This window comes from Lygodium microphyllum, chromosome 25, assembly GCF_053477565.2.
Source record: "Lygodium microphyllum isolate KBCC chromosome 25, Lygodium_microphyllum_v1.1.10, whole genome shotgun sequence".
NCBI classification, from domain to species: Eukaryota; Viridiplantae; Streptophyta; class Polypodiopsida; order Schizaeales; family Lygodiaceae; genus Lygodium; species Lygodium microphyllum.
Window position 1 is genome coordinate 86,977,766 of NC_141159.1, and position 14,551 is coordinate 86,992,316.

Here is a 14,551-nt window from a genome sequence, read left to right on the forward strand (position 1 = left end):
CAAGAATGGAAAACAACTTCAAGCCCACAAAGATCTCACACTTCTAACGGCCATTGGCTCATAGGGGTTTGGCATAGCCCATTGCAAGTCAACAGAGAACTAGTAGCTTGTTCAAGATGCACGGCAATGAAAGAGACTCAATAGCATTGCACTTTTGTGACTATCCCGAGGCTCAAGAGGTTTGGAGGAGAGCCCTTAGAAAAGCATTCCCTAGCAAAAGACTGTGACTTGGGGAGCAACACAATGGATCATAGACAAAGGCCTACTTGTGGATACGAGGATTCTCAAGGAGAATAACTTATCAGATTTCAAACCAGCAGCTGCACATTATCCGACTTCCAAATTTTCTCACACAAAGTAGCCTACAAACCATTGCCACAGATGGGAGCTCATTTAGCAGCATCAAAGCTTGGGAGTTGGGACATCTAGACAGCAGGATGCATTGAGGCTATGCAGGACAGCTTATCTACTGCATAGACCCCCATTAACCTTTGGAAACAGCTTATTCACATCTTAGGCAGTCTAAGCTGGATTCCACTGACACAAATGGGGGCTCATTGGCAGCATCATTTGGAGAGACAGACACAATGAGGCTCTACAGAGAAGCCTTTCTACTTCATAGATCCTCACCCATGCTTGGACACAAAATATTCACACTTTCGAAGCTACATATGACATATTGCAAGGAGACGAGTGACACCTTCCACTTGGCAGTTCCCAACATGGTCGGATTATAGCCTACTAGAGCGATTAGTTCTTTAGCCTTAGATTCAGTCTCTTGTTTGAGCAAACCTGTCATCACATGATGCCCCTTCAGTTCTATGTCTACTATACCAAATTTTATACTTTTAGCACAGTGACAATTTCCACTATACTGCATTAGAATAGAATTTTCTATTCTTGGGAAACAAATAGAGAACAGGAAGAAAAAGGAAAGGAAAGCAGAATGACCTCACACTAAACATATGGGTTTCATTTTCTTCTTCTTCTTCTTTTTTAACATGATGGCAGCAATCATGGAAATCCACCCAATAAATTGATCAGGTTGGCTACAACTTGTAGCCTTTACGGCAACAACACTACAACAGGCCTTTTGCTAGGAAGATGATAGGAACAATAAGTTGCATTTATCATCTTATGGCAGTCATCTCTGCCATAAAAAACACATGGCTTCCTATATATGTGATTCAAAATTCCTAGATCATGTTTTAATAATGGATTTACATTGTTTTGGTAACATATATACATCCATGGAATGCGGACTCTAAAGAGTTGTGGGTGCGTTGATTAATATAGTGAATCTTTCAAAGCACCCTTTTAAGGTTCATTGTATCCAAGCTGATGTTGCTTTGTAGTAATGCAAAATGTGCACACGCAAGTGTGTGGGGGGGTTTTCATTGAGCCCTTTTCCCTTGCACGCTTAGTCCGACAAGGTTGCCCTCCGAACCCACGAGAAATGAAATGAAATGAAATGATATATTAACGTCTACAAACGGCCAAAATGACCTATGAGACCATGAGTTACAATCATGTGTATGATGGTACAACTGTCTGGGCAAAATATGTATGTAGCACAAAGCAAAATAAGAAAGGAAACTAACTATAGCTATGTGTAAAACATAGAGCTCTATTTAGTAACAATGAGCTCCAAAACGTACAGTCTCATGTGAGTATGGAGGACCTAGCTCTAGCCCGAGCAATAATCCCCTGTATCCGCCTATGAAGGTGTCGTCGGTGTCTGTGCCGAGGCCTACAACGTCTGGATCGGCTAAGCTGAACGGCTCGATTAATCAATACTCCTTGTCTATGTGTAGACTGTGGCTGTAATTGTATTGAAGTCTTCTGAGTCTCCTTTGCAAAGAAGTCTATGAGCTGCCTCTGTGAAGGGGCTCGATGTCCTAGGGCAGCTGTACTCCTGAGGCGCATGTCACGAAGCCGTCATATCTCAAGAAGAAAGAGGCCAAGGCATCGCTGATCGGCAAAATCCATGACTCTGGATAGTGGTCCAAATCCATCTCTAAGGAGACAGTGGAAACGACCACCGACCTCATAATACGCTAGGCAGCGACAAATATAATGCTCCTCTGTCTCTGGCTCTAATTGGCATATCTGGCATATGCGCTCCTCTGGTGGGATGGATCTATATCTGCCAATCTCAATCTTTAGCTGATGTGAGGAGGTGGGCAGCTGGCCAATAGTACATCTGATCCCATGGGAAAGGTGGGTGTCCATGTATCTCGGGCGAACAATAAATCCATCATATGTAGTATGAAGGAAATGCACACGGTAAAGAGCCATCTTTGTCCCTGGTTCCTGCCCTGGCATCAACCATGTCCACCTGATATCCAACTGGGTAAGTTCCATCCTGATGATCTTGCGGATCTATAACCTGCTCAGATCAAGAGATGGTGCATCAAGGGAGTATTGGAAGGGGGGTAACTTGTCCATGCTAAAGCCATGCAGCTCAAACCAAGCCGACATCTGTGCATACCAACATGAAGTATCACCCTCTCTGGCAAGATGCCTGGAGGACTCAAGGGCCAACCGTGCATATCTGTGTCTGGGTAACATCGACCTTCATCCGTCATAAGTGCGCCCTAATCTGCTACGGTGGTCAAGACTAGGCCCCCATATCTGTACTCCATACATAAAGTAGTATGGATGTGACCAGTGTATTGAAGAGTCATAGATTGGTACGGGGTGCTTGGAATTGCACCTGTGAGCATATCCTCTCCAAACCACCTAGTGCTGTGTATCCGCGAGTAAGTCTAGTGTCTCCTGCCTCTCGCATACACAAGGTGGGCCCTGTGAATAAGACTCCTAGATATGTATAAGAATCCACATACTCCAACTCCTCAGATCCATATGTGAATTTAGGTGCTGATCTCCTGACCCACTGTGGTGTAGTATTAAATACCATCACCTTGGTTTTACCAAAGTTCACTGAAAGCCCAATGTCCAAAGTATAGGAATGTAGTGCATTCAAGTGTCTCTGTAGGCCCTCTGGAGAGTCAGCTATCAATACAATGTCGTCTGCTAGTAGAGCTCCTCTATCTCCTTCCTGTGAAATGTAGTCAGCAATCCTATCAATATACAGGCCAAATAATGTTGGAGAGAGGGGGCATCCCTACTTCACCCCAATGGTGAGAGAGAGAGAGATCTACACTCACTGAAGAAAACTACCAAATACAAAGGAGTGGACTGATCAATCCCTGCACGCAACCTAAGGCGTAGTTGAAGAGAGAGAGTCCATCAAGCTATTCGCAAGGGCCAACTCGATTCTCTTCCATAGGGATCCCTACAATATCCGAGAAAATTGCTGCCTCCAACCAGTGCCCATGTACAACCCATACTAGGTCTAACCAACCACCCATCCTACTCCCCCCACATTATTGATATCTCATACGTGTTTCAATACAGCCTTCCAATGCCATGTTTTGGTCCTCCCTCCCCCATTCCTGGACACTGAGGGCCCACCAGATCAAGTTGAAATGATGACAGCAGCACCAATGGTGACTAAGACGATGACGGTGACTCAGATAGAGAATATCTAGCCTGCTGTCCACAGCAGAGACAAAGGAGATTGCAGCAACCAATGGAGCACCTATCAAGGAAGAGAAGACGATGGGAGGGGGGGGGGACCATGCCGTTGCTACCGAATGCACTTATATAGAAAGTAGCAGTGACTCAAAGCCATGCCTTGTTTCCACTCTACGTGTGATTCCCTATACCCAGTGGTGAATCCTCTTGTGTGCGGCGTCACGAGGGTGTAGTCCTGGGATGTGTCTATGTTGTTCCGCTTTTTGGATTGAATAATACAAGAGTATACCTGGAGCTCATATATCATGTTATCTTTCTGTGCCGTGTTGAGTGCGTAACGAGTGCAGGTTTATCACACTTGATATCAGAGCGACTCTTGCTCGGAGTGAAGGAGTGCTCACAGAAGCAGGAGGAAAGATCCAGCGCCCCGAAGAGATCGAAGTCGTAACGACGCACAACGCGACGCCCCGCGTCGCGTCGCCCCACGTCGCGATGTCCCCCCGACGCGTCGGCCTCGACATGACGTCCCAGCCTCGACATCCCACCGTCTGAAGACGTGACGCGGCTTCCCAGCGACACGACCCACACCACTACAGGCGAAACGCAGCTTCCCCGCGTCGACACCACCACCAACCACATGGAGGACGAAAGGGAGAACGTCACCCTCCCAACAATGGAGGAGAGGAAGAAGAGTAGAGGGCAAGAATGGAGAGTGGCCCAAGAGGAGAAGGTGGCCGGACTAGAAAGACAATTAGATGGTATGTCAGGCATGCTGGAGTCAATATGGAGGAACATGCAGATGAAGGAAGAGAAGGAAGAAAGGAAGAAAAAACTAGAAGTGGAGCAGGGCTATAGAGAATGGGCGATACAACAGCAAGAAGAGGAGAAAAGAGACAGAATGCGATAGAATGGGTAGAGAGGAGACATCTAGGAGGGCGTAAGATACAAGGAAAGAGAGGGAGAAAGTAGTAGAATTAGGAAGTAAAAAGAAAGACAAGAAGAAGCAGAAGAAGTACCACCGTAAAGAGGAGGAAGATAGTGATAGTTCAGAAGATGATTATGGAAAATTCAAGATGCCCCAACCAGCCAAGTACAAGGGAGAGAGAGATGGATTGGTTCTGAAGAAATGGATCGCAGAGGTGGATAGGTACTTGAAGTACTCCCGAATAACCTAAGACAGGAAGGCGGAGGTGGCAGCCATTTACTTGGAGGAGGACGCTGCCAGTTGGTACCTGCTGGAACAAGAGCAAGGCCACACCATCTTTTCGTGGGAAGAACTCTAGGAAGAATTGATGGACTACTTCATTCCAAAGATGGAAAAATTCAAAGTGAGAGATGAATGAAGGAACCTCAAGCAAACACAGGGGAATATAAAAGAATATGTCAGCAAATATCCAGACCCAAAATGCACCGGTCCAAGGGACCGTTATCAGGCCACGTATCATGACATGCAGTGCCAAGCAGGTCGAAAAATCAGTCAAACAAGGAGATATGGTCTATCTCTGTATGATCCGACCAATTAAAGAAGAAGAAAATGGCAAGAAACCCAGACAACAGAACAGAAACACAGAGGTGGCAGAAATACTTGAAGAATTCAAAGATGTAATGCCAACCGAGCTACCCAAGGGTCTACCACACAGGTGAGATGTGGATCACAAAATTGAGCTGATCCAAGGGTCTACCCCACCGGCCCGAGCTTCCTATCGCATGAACCACACTGAGCTCATGGAATTGAAGAAGCAACTATATGAACTAGAAAAACAACGATTCATTCGCCCTAGTAAATCCCCCTTTGGTGCCCCAGTGTTATATGTAAAGAAGAAGGATGGGGGACTTAGACTCTATGTAGATTATAGGGCCCTTAACAAAATCACCATAAAAAACAAATACCCCATGCCCCTAGTGGAAGACCTCTTAGATAGACTGCACGGGGCCAAGTACTTCAGCCGTATTGATCTTAGATCAGGATACCACCAAATCCGCATAGCCAAAGAAGATATCCCAAAAACAGCCTTCCGCACGCGATATGGTAGTTTTGAGTGGTTAGTATTAGGATTCGGCCTAAGCAATGGGCCAGGCACATTTTGTGGCCTCATGGATTGAGTCTTTAGACCGGAGATAGATATCTTTGTCATTATCTACATAGATGACCTCCTAGTCTACAGCAAAACCTTAGAAGAGCACAAGCAACACTTACGCCGAGTTTTTGAGAAACTGCAGCAGCATCAGTTATATGCCAAGCCTGAAAAATGTGCGTTCGCAGTGAAAGAGTTGGAGTTCTTAGGCTTTATTGTAGGAGCAGATGGAATCAAAGTGGACCCTAAGAAAGTGGAAGCCGTCCAAAGATGGCCTGTACTGAAAACTGTAAGAGAAGTGCGGGAGTTCCTCGGCTTCACAGTATTTTGTAGGAGATTCATCAAAGATTACAGCCTCATCACTGCCCCCCTCTCCCACCTCACCAAAGAAGATCACTCTTTTACATGGGGGAACGCGCAACAGGAAGCCTTTGAGCAGATGAAGAAGTGCATGAGCCAAACTCCCGTCCTAAGGGTGCCAAATTTCACCAAACCCTTTAAAATCTCTACAGATGCATCCGACTACGGCATAGGAGGTGTACTGGTACAGAAAGGTCACCCCATTGCTTATGAGTCAAAGAAATTTACCGATGCTGAAACAAAGTGGAGCACACATGAGAAGGAAATGTTAGCAGTCATCCACTGCCTTAGAAAATGGAAGCACTATGTTCAAGGCAAGCATACAATAGTCTTCACCGACAATATCTCCCTCAAATACTTCCAATCTCAGCCCAAGTTATCGGCAAAGCAAGCCCGCTGGCTAGACTTCCTAGCCGAATTCGACCTGGAGATTAAGCACAAGCCTGGCTCCACTAATAAGATAGCAGATGCCTTGAGCCGGAAAGCTGACCTGAAAGCTATCAGTGTGGTCAGCAGCAACTTCATAGAACTAGTAAAAGACACCCTAGAGCAAGAGCAAGAAATGCACAAGATAATCAGAGATGTGGAAGCAGAGAAGACCCCACATGGAATGTACACCTTAGAGGAGGGTATCCTATCTTTAGGCAAGAGATTGTATATCCCCAATAATTTGGAGTTAAAGAAACTCATCCTGCATGAGATACATGATGGCACAATTGGAGGCCACAAAGGGCAAAGCAAATCCTTGGAGGCCCTTAGGAAGCAATTCTTTTGGCCGAATATGAAGGAAGAAGTAATAGACTACATCAAAACTTGCCCCACTTGCCAACTGGTCAAAGCACCACGATCAAGACCAGTAGGACTACTACAACCATTACCGGTACCCAACCGCCCATGGAACGTCATCAGCATGGACTTCATTGTGGAACTACCTGAGTCCCATGGGTACACAATCATCTTTGTAGTGGTGGACTATTTTTCCAAACAGGCCCACTTCATCCCGGCCAAACCACCACTGAATGCCAAGGAGGTAGCACGCCTCTTCTTTACACATGTATTCAAACTTCATGGCTTACCACTGGCCATTGTATCAGATAGAGATGGAAGATTCATGAGCGACATGTGGAAGAAACTTTTCAAGACCCTGGAAACACAGTTGAGATTCTCATCATCCTTCCACCCGGAGACAGATGGACAGACAGAACGAGTCAACCAAGGCAACGAAGACTATCTCCGGAGTTATGCCCGCGTGGACCAGAAAGATTGGGCCTTGTACTTTGATGTCTTGGAATTCCACTATAATAGCTCCATCCACTTGGCAACAGGGTATACCCCCTTTGAGTTAGCCACAGGAAAAGAAGTCATTACACCACTGCCCTTAGCATCCGGAGCGGCCAAAGCAGAAGATCAAGATGCAGAAGAATTCTTGAAGAAATGGAGAGACCGAAATGCAGCAGCTAAGCAAAGCCTCGAGCAGAGCAAGATCACCATGACCGAGCAAGCAAACAAGAAGAGAAAGGCTGTACTATTCGCCAAAGGAGACATGGTCCTAGTTAGCTCCAAGAATATGTCACTTCCCAAAAACATGACCCCTAAGTTCAATCACCGCTACTATGGACCCTACCGAATCACTCAAGTGCTGAACGAAGTCACCTACAAACTGGACCTGCCAGACAGTGTTTGTGTTCATAATGCGTTTCATGCTCATCTTCTGCACAGGTTCTATCCTGACAACCAATGGGGACGGCGCGTATCAATGCTCCATTCCAACGGTCCCTTCGAAGTAGAAGCATTCCTCCGACGCTGAGAACAAAGAGGCTTCCCCGAATACCTCACCAAGTGGCGCGGGCGTCCACGCAAGGAGGCCACTTGGATCTCAAAAGCGGAGGCCCGTGAACGCAGAAAGGAGGCCTTCGCCCTTTGGCTCGAGGAGAACCCCGCTGCCCCTTCCAATGACCCTTCAGCCTCTCCAGAAAACCAAAAAACAATGTGGTTCTCAATCATAGACCCCAACGTGCCTCCACTCCTCAAATGTAATCAAGTCGAGGGTGGAGCCACATGGTAACAATCATCAAATAACTCCAAAAACAAAGCCTCAATTTTCCAGTCTAGATGGGTAGACACTGACCAGCTTGCTAGAAAAGGCTGTGCTAAGACCCCCAAGTCCTAGTGCGGCAGACACTGGCCAGTCTGATAGTATAGACTGTGTTAAGACCCCGCGGTCCCCTTAGACCGGCAGACACTGACCAGCTTGCTAGGAAAAGCTGTGTTAAGACCTCGAATGAGTCAAATAACAAACGTTACCCTTAGATTGCTGAGAACAGCAATTCAGTAAGCGGAGGTGAGTGTAAGGGCTTTGTAGCTATACCATGCCGTTGCTACCGAATGCACCTATATAGGGAGTAGTAGTGACTCAAAGCCCTGCCTTGTTTCCACTCTACGTGTGATTCCCTATACCCAGTGGTGAACCCTCTTATGTGCGGCGTCACGAGGGTGTAGTCCTGGGATGTGTCTATGTTGTCCCGCTTTTTGGATTGAATAATACAAGAGTATACCTTGGGCTCATATATCATGTTACATTTCTGTGCCGTGTTGAGTGCGTAACAAGTGCAGGTTTATCACCGGGGGGGGGACAGGCGCCTATAAATAGTATCAAGCCCACAAATCTGGCCGACCAACATCAACGGCTACCAAAAAATCAGCAGCTGATCATGTTAAAAATGCTGATGTGGCACTCTAGTGCACTCGCAATGTGGTAAGGGCAGCAGAATGATTTGGAAACTAGCTGACAAACACTCCTAAACCAACTCAAAGAAGAAATGCTGACTCTAGAATGAGCTATGTCCTCCGTCAATGCACATGACAAACATGTCAAAGCTCCTAATATCTTCGTCTAACTCAAACTGAGGCTCACAAGCACAAGATGACACTGCATGACCAAACATGACTACTAACACTCCCTCTCATATCCTAGATGTGGTTGAAAGCCAAAGAAGATGCAGATCTGAGGATGACAGGAAGAGTGCCAATGGCAATAAAGTCTATCGATGTAGACTGATGATGAAGAAGCTCCTCACTATCCTAGAAACCCCCCTTCAAAACATTAGAGGCCAGAGAATCCACAACCGCATTACCAATATCATCCCCCTCTAGAAGAGATGGAGAATACGAGGAAACCACCGGAGGAGAGAGTGGGGAATGGGAAAGTGCCTATGGAATAGATGGTACACAAGCAGGAATAGGTGTAGCAATAGACAATTGCCTCAGAGAACTCTACATAAGAGAAGAGGAATGGAGCTTGTAGAGCCTGCTCTCTTGCTAACCTGTCACTAAAACAACTCCCAAAAAAGAATCCTCAATAAACACAATCTACTCAGTGAAGACAACCCCGTACCAGGTCTAGTCACGCCATAAATGGAGAGAAGTGGAAAGCCCAAGTTTGGAACATGTAAAACTTCCAAAATGGAGCTAAAGGAATGGTGGTGGCAACAACAGCAAAGTGCCAACACCACTAATAGCACCGAACAAATGTCACTAATGGTGACAAACCTCAAACGGACGAAAATCATGTAGCATATCTCCTCATGGAGTCATATGACTCGAAGCACCACTGTCGATGAGCCAAGGGCTCTGTGAAGATGAGCCAACCACTGAAGAAGGCTCCTCTAACATATGGACATGAAGGAACACGGACTCATGGGTAACAACTAGTGTAGAGGTAGGGGAAGGCCCGAAAGATGTAGCTCCATCCTTCGCTCTTGGATGAAGTTGAGGTACTTCTTCCAGCACTTCTCCTCAAGATGTGTCCCCTTCCCACATTGTGGGTATTGAGGCTTCTCGGAATCTATGTCAAAGCTTGAAGAATGTTCCTATGTCTCCTTCTTGGGCTTGCCCTTTATTTTCTCTTTCTTCTTCTCCCCCCCTCCCATACTTGCAATAAAAGTTTATATGGAGTTGGATCCAATGGCTACCTCTTTCAGATGTTCGTTGTACTCCAGGACAAGTGTGGCAAGCTCCTCCCCTAGAAGAGTCTCACAAGTCCTCGACGTAAAAAGTCTCGTACAAAAGATATCGTACGTTGGAGAGGGCAGATAAGTCAAAATCATGGCGTATCCTCTGAAGAGATAACCCTACCAAGGGAACAAATCTCATCCCTCATGTCCTCCAATCTATTGATCTAATCCTTCATGGAAAAAGAGTCATCGATAGCAAGCATTCGTAATTTCTTCTCAAGAGTCATGCAGTGGTCAAATGTCTTTTAATGGTACAAAGAAGCAAGCTTTGTCCACACTTCCCTTGCCTATTGCAACCTACACACATGCACCAGGACAAAATCTTGTAAGCTCATAAAGAGGAAAGATCAAGCTCTAGAATTGAGTTGATCCCATAGGGCCAAACGATCCATCGTTGATCCCACTTTAGAATCTTCCACGGGACGAGGAATAGGGTGGACAACAAACTCCTAAAGATCGAAGGTGTGGAGTATACATTCCACCTTACACGACCAAAGCGAACAATTTAATTTATCCAAATGGTCTTGTTTGGGAAGAGAAGGAAAACAGGCACTTGTACTGACGTTGCCATCATAGGCATCCGAGGCCAAAACGATAGACCCTATGGGAGACATGGAAAGAGGGGGGAGCAGATGGCTGCTCCAATCTATGTGACCTTGAAAAGAGGGTTCCATTTAGAACGGGTCTAGGACCTCCAATCTTTGCAATGATCACGTCACCTTTCAAAGGAATGATGAGAGATCTCCTTGTCAAAGTCATCAAACACATTGAATGAATGATAAGACGTCTTCAACACCTGCAAACACCCGCAAAAATATGTGCTATAGATGGTCCCAAACGGTGGAAATCACCTATATCTCCACAGTAGATGGTCCATCTGTGTCGTGTGGAGCAGTAGAATGCAGAAAATCTGTGTTTTCAGCAAAGGGCAGATGGCTCAAAATCTGCATTTTCAGCCCGTGGGTCTCCTCTCGAAGGGGTAATTCCATGTACTCACTTTGGCGATGATACCATGTGAGAGTGTGCGATGGAAGAGAACCACGAACACAGAGAGAGAGAGAGAACAAGAGATGAAAGAAAGAAATATGCACTAACTGAAGAAGAATGCTGAATACAAAAGAGTAGACTAATCAGTCCTTGCATGCAGCCCAAAGTGTTAGTGAGGGCACTGGATCAGGCTGAAATGATGACAACAACACCAACAATGATAGAGACGGAGAATATCCAACCTACTATCCACACTGGAGACAAAGGAGACTGCATTAGCCAATAGAGCACCTGCCAAGAAAGAGAAGAAGATAATTTGTCAACTAGATTTGGGGGGGGGGGGGGGGGGGGGGGGGGCTATAAATAGCATAAAACCCCCAAATCTGACCGACCAGCATCAAAGGTTGCCAAAATATCAGGCCGATTATATTAAATGCAGTCAGCAGTAGTTGATCATGCCAAAAAAGCTGATGTGATAGCAGTAATGCTGATGTGGTAGTCTGGAGCACTCGCAAAGTGGCAAGGGCAGTAGAATGACTGGAAATTGACTAACAAATACTCCTAAACTAACTGAAAGAGGAAATGCTGACTCTAGAATGAACTGCCTCCTCTGTCAAAGCACATGACAAACATATCAGAGGTCCTAATGTCCCCGTCTGACTCAAATTGAGGCTCACAAGCAAGAGATGACAATGCATCACAAACATGACTGCTAATACCCCTTGCATCGGCTCTTCACCGCAAGGGTATTTCCAATGGGAATTGTTTCTTCTATACCACTACAATTGAGTCTTCCCATCATAGATTCATCTCATGTCCTTTTACTCATAAAATTTGGGCCCTCCTTTCTAACATTTGGCACGTTGTGTTAGGGGCTACAATGTGCCCTTTTGATTGGGTCTTTGGCAAGGCTAAACATCATGGTCCCACACAACCTCACATGAAGATTCCGTTGCACTTTTTCAAATTCTAGGGTTGTTGGCATATTTGAATCACTCACAATGCATTCATTTTTTAGGCTGCCTCAGGCATCAAGCGTCATGGTGCAAAGCTCAAGGGACTTCTTCAATGGCAACTTGATCTTATTCGGCATGTTGATATCTTAAACGAAGATGATTTAGTACCTTCCCGTCAAGTGGTCTCCTTAGTGACATTACCTTGATCTTGTATTTCCTTCTTCATGCGGCTTTTGTACTTTTTTAGTCATTTGATACAATACAATCACCCATTACGGAAAAAAAAAAAAAAGGGGGAGAAAAAGAGAGAGGGAGAAGGGAAGGGAGATGCATGCATGTCTACCTGAAGGCCAAAGTGACCTATGAGATTGAATGATGAATACAACAAATCCAAGGTATGTCTCATGATGGATAAACAAACACAGGGCAAACAAGCTAGTAAAAGTATAATCCACAAAGAGCTCATGGCTTCTTGTCTCTTTTACTATGCTAGACATTGAACATGAGATTGTGGTGAAGATCTCAATATGTCATTGGCAATATATACTAGAGTGCATCTCCTCAAGAATGTCTTGCAATAATGGGAGATGACAATTTGCACCCTCATCTAGTCACATGGACATCTCTAAGTAAAAGGAGGTTGGATTCATCAACTACCTTTGCTCTCTCAATGCGGTCACTTTAGGTGATTCTTTGCACATCTGGTCCAATGGAGATCTCCTCATCTAGGACATCTCCTAGTGAGAGCACATTGGAGCCATCTAGTCTTGACTACCTTTGTGCTATAATCATCAACTAGGTGCCATCTAGCCTTCACTCTCTCTCTCTTTGCGTTATCAATATGGTCACTTTAGGTTGTCATCACTTTTGCTTTGCAAAGTAGGTGCTGGTAGAGTAGCCCTGAAAAGACTTATGTTTCCACCATATCTTGTTGTGCGGACCAACCACTATTGCTTTAGGCCTAATCAATGATTCCCAAACCCCAATGTCTAAGTTCTTGAAGGTAGATCCCTAAATATCATTGGAGGAATGCCTATCCCATGAAGGGATCAAATCCTTTGTGGAGAAGATTGTACATGGCCCTTGGAACTTCTACTAGAAGACGTGTGTACATATCTCATGCTCCCATATCTTCTCCTCCATCTCACATTTGTGACATATCCTGCCCTCTTGCGCCTACCCAAGATGTTTTGTCTCAACTCAAAGCTAGCGTAAAGAGGTCCATATTTGTCCTCTTGCACAAACAACAGGCATGGCACGTCTACCTCCATATAATTTGGCTTCATCTATGTCACTTATCCTATATTTCCATTGGCCTGTTATGAATAGAATTGTACAGATGTCCCTCTTTATTGCACACATGCAATATATCTGTATCTAGAACATTTTTGCATTCTCTCCACTAGGCATTGAGTCTTCTTTCTTATCCTGTTGTAGCCAAAGCACGCAAAGTGCAACATCTACCAAACAAGAATCAAGCCTATTGATGACCTTAGCACACAAAGCCACAACGGGCATAAGAAGAAATACACAAGCAAGTACCTACAGTAAAGACATATTCTGCCATTTGAAGATTTATCAATGCTTCCCCGCTCGAGTGAATCCTTGCAACACAGTTGAATATATATCATTACTTGAAGTATAGTTCATCTTCGATTTAACATCTCACTGTAAGGGCACTCCATCTATCAATGCCTTTTAGAAATGGAGATTTTAACATTCGTTCATCATAGATAAGACAAGGCACAATCGATCTCCTTCACTCAAGAGTGGAGATGTTGGAGATTATTCATCCCCTGGACTAGCATTTCTCAAGTTACCATTGGTGCAGTCAGTTCTCTCAAAGGTACTCTTGGAGGGCATTATTTCATTATTCCTGTCAGTCAGTGGGCATTTTCAGCAGCCATTGGGTATGGGCAGTTTGTCAAGCAAGCAATGATGCCACATATCAGTTGGAGGACTGATCGTTGATTATTTTGTTCCTTTGTACAGTAGTCGGCTGGTTTTGATCAGGTCATCCAATTTTTTGCTGGCCGACTGCAGTATTTTATTGCATTCTTTTCTGTTATTTTGGCCCAGTTGGCAGCCTGCCCCACTCACTTGTTTTCCCAGGTGCTGGTGGGAGAGAGATGGCTTGAGGAGATACGTCTACAGACCTTGTATATCTGCCCGCTTCACTTCAGCATTCATTAACTGCAGATTTCTGTGTTCTTCTCTCTCTTTTCTCTCTCCCTTTCTCTCACGTTCATTTTCTTTCAGTCTTGTCCAGATGCTTCCGCATTCGCTGCACTCTAACAAGAGATACTTGCATCCCATTTCATCTTCATCTGAAACTTGACAAACATTAACTGTCAATCTATGGCTGCTCCTTCAGTAAAATGTTGCTCAACATAAGGGTGTCCATCTGTTATTGCTCCATGCTTAGGACAAGCCAAAGACTTTCATGATCATATTAGGAGTGTCCACTGAGCATGGATTCTTGAAGGGTGTTTGGGAGTGGCATTTTTCATATGAAATTTGTCCCATTGAACAAAGTAGATGGTGGAATCTTCTAATTATGTGTTAGGACTCAATATTATGAGTCTCCATCACATGAGCACCATCACAGCGAGAATTTTTT

General features: G+C 45.0%; 1 protein-coding gene and 1 pseudogene across 3 annotated transcripts in view; both read right to left on the bottom strand.

Annotated features, from left to right (window-relative positions):
- Positions 1 to 14,551, bottom strand: part of LOC148014461 (Tetratricopeptide repeat (TPR)-like superfamily protein) — a 139,018-nt gene that overhangs the window by 87,200 nt on the left and 37,267 nt on the right. The window lies entirely within an intron of this gene.
- LOC148014462 (uncharacterized) lies at positions 1,663 to 2,298 on the bottom strand (annotated as a pseudogene).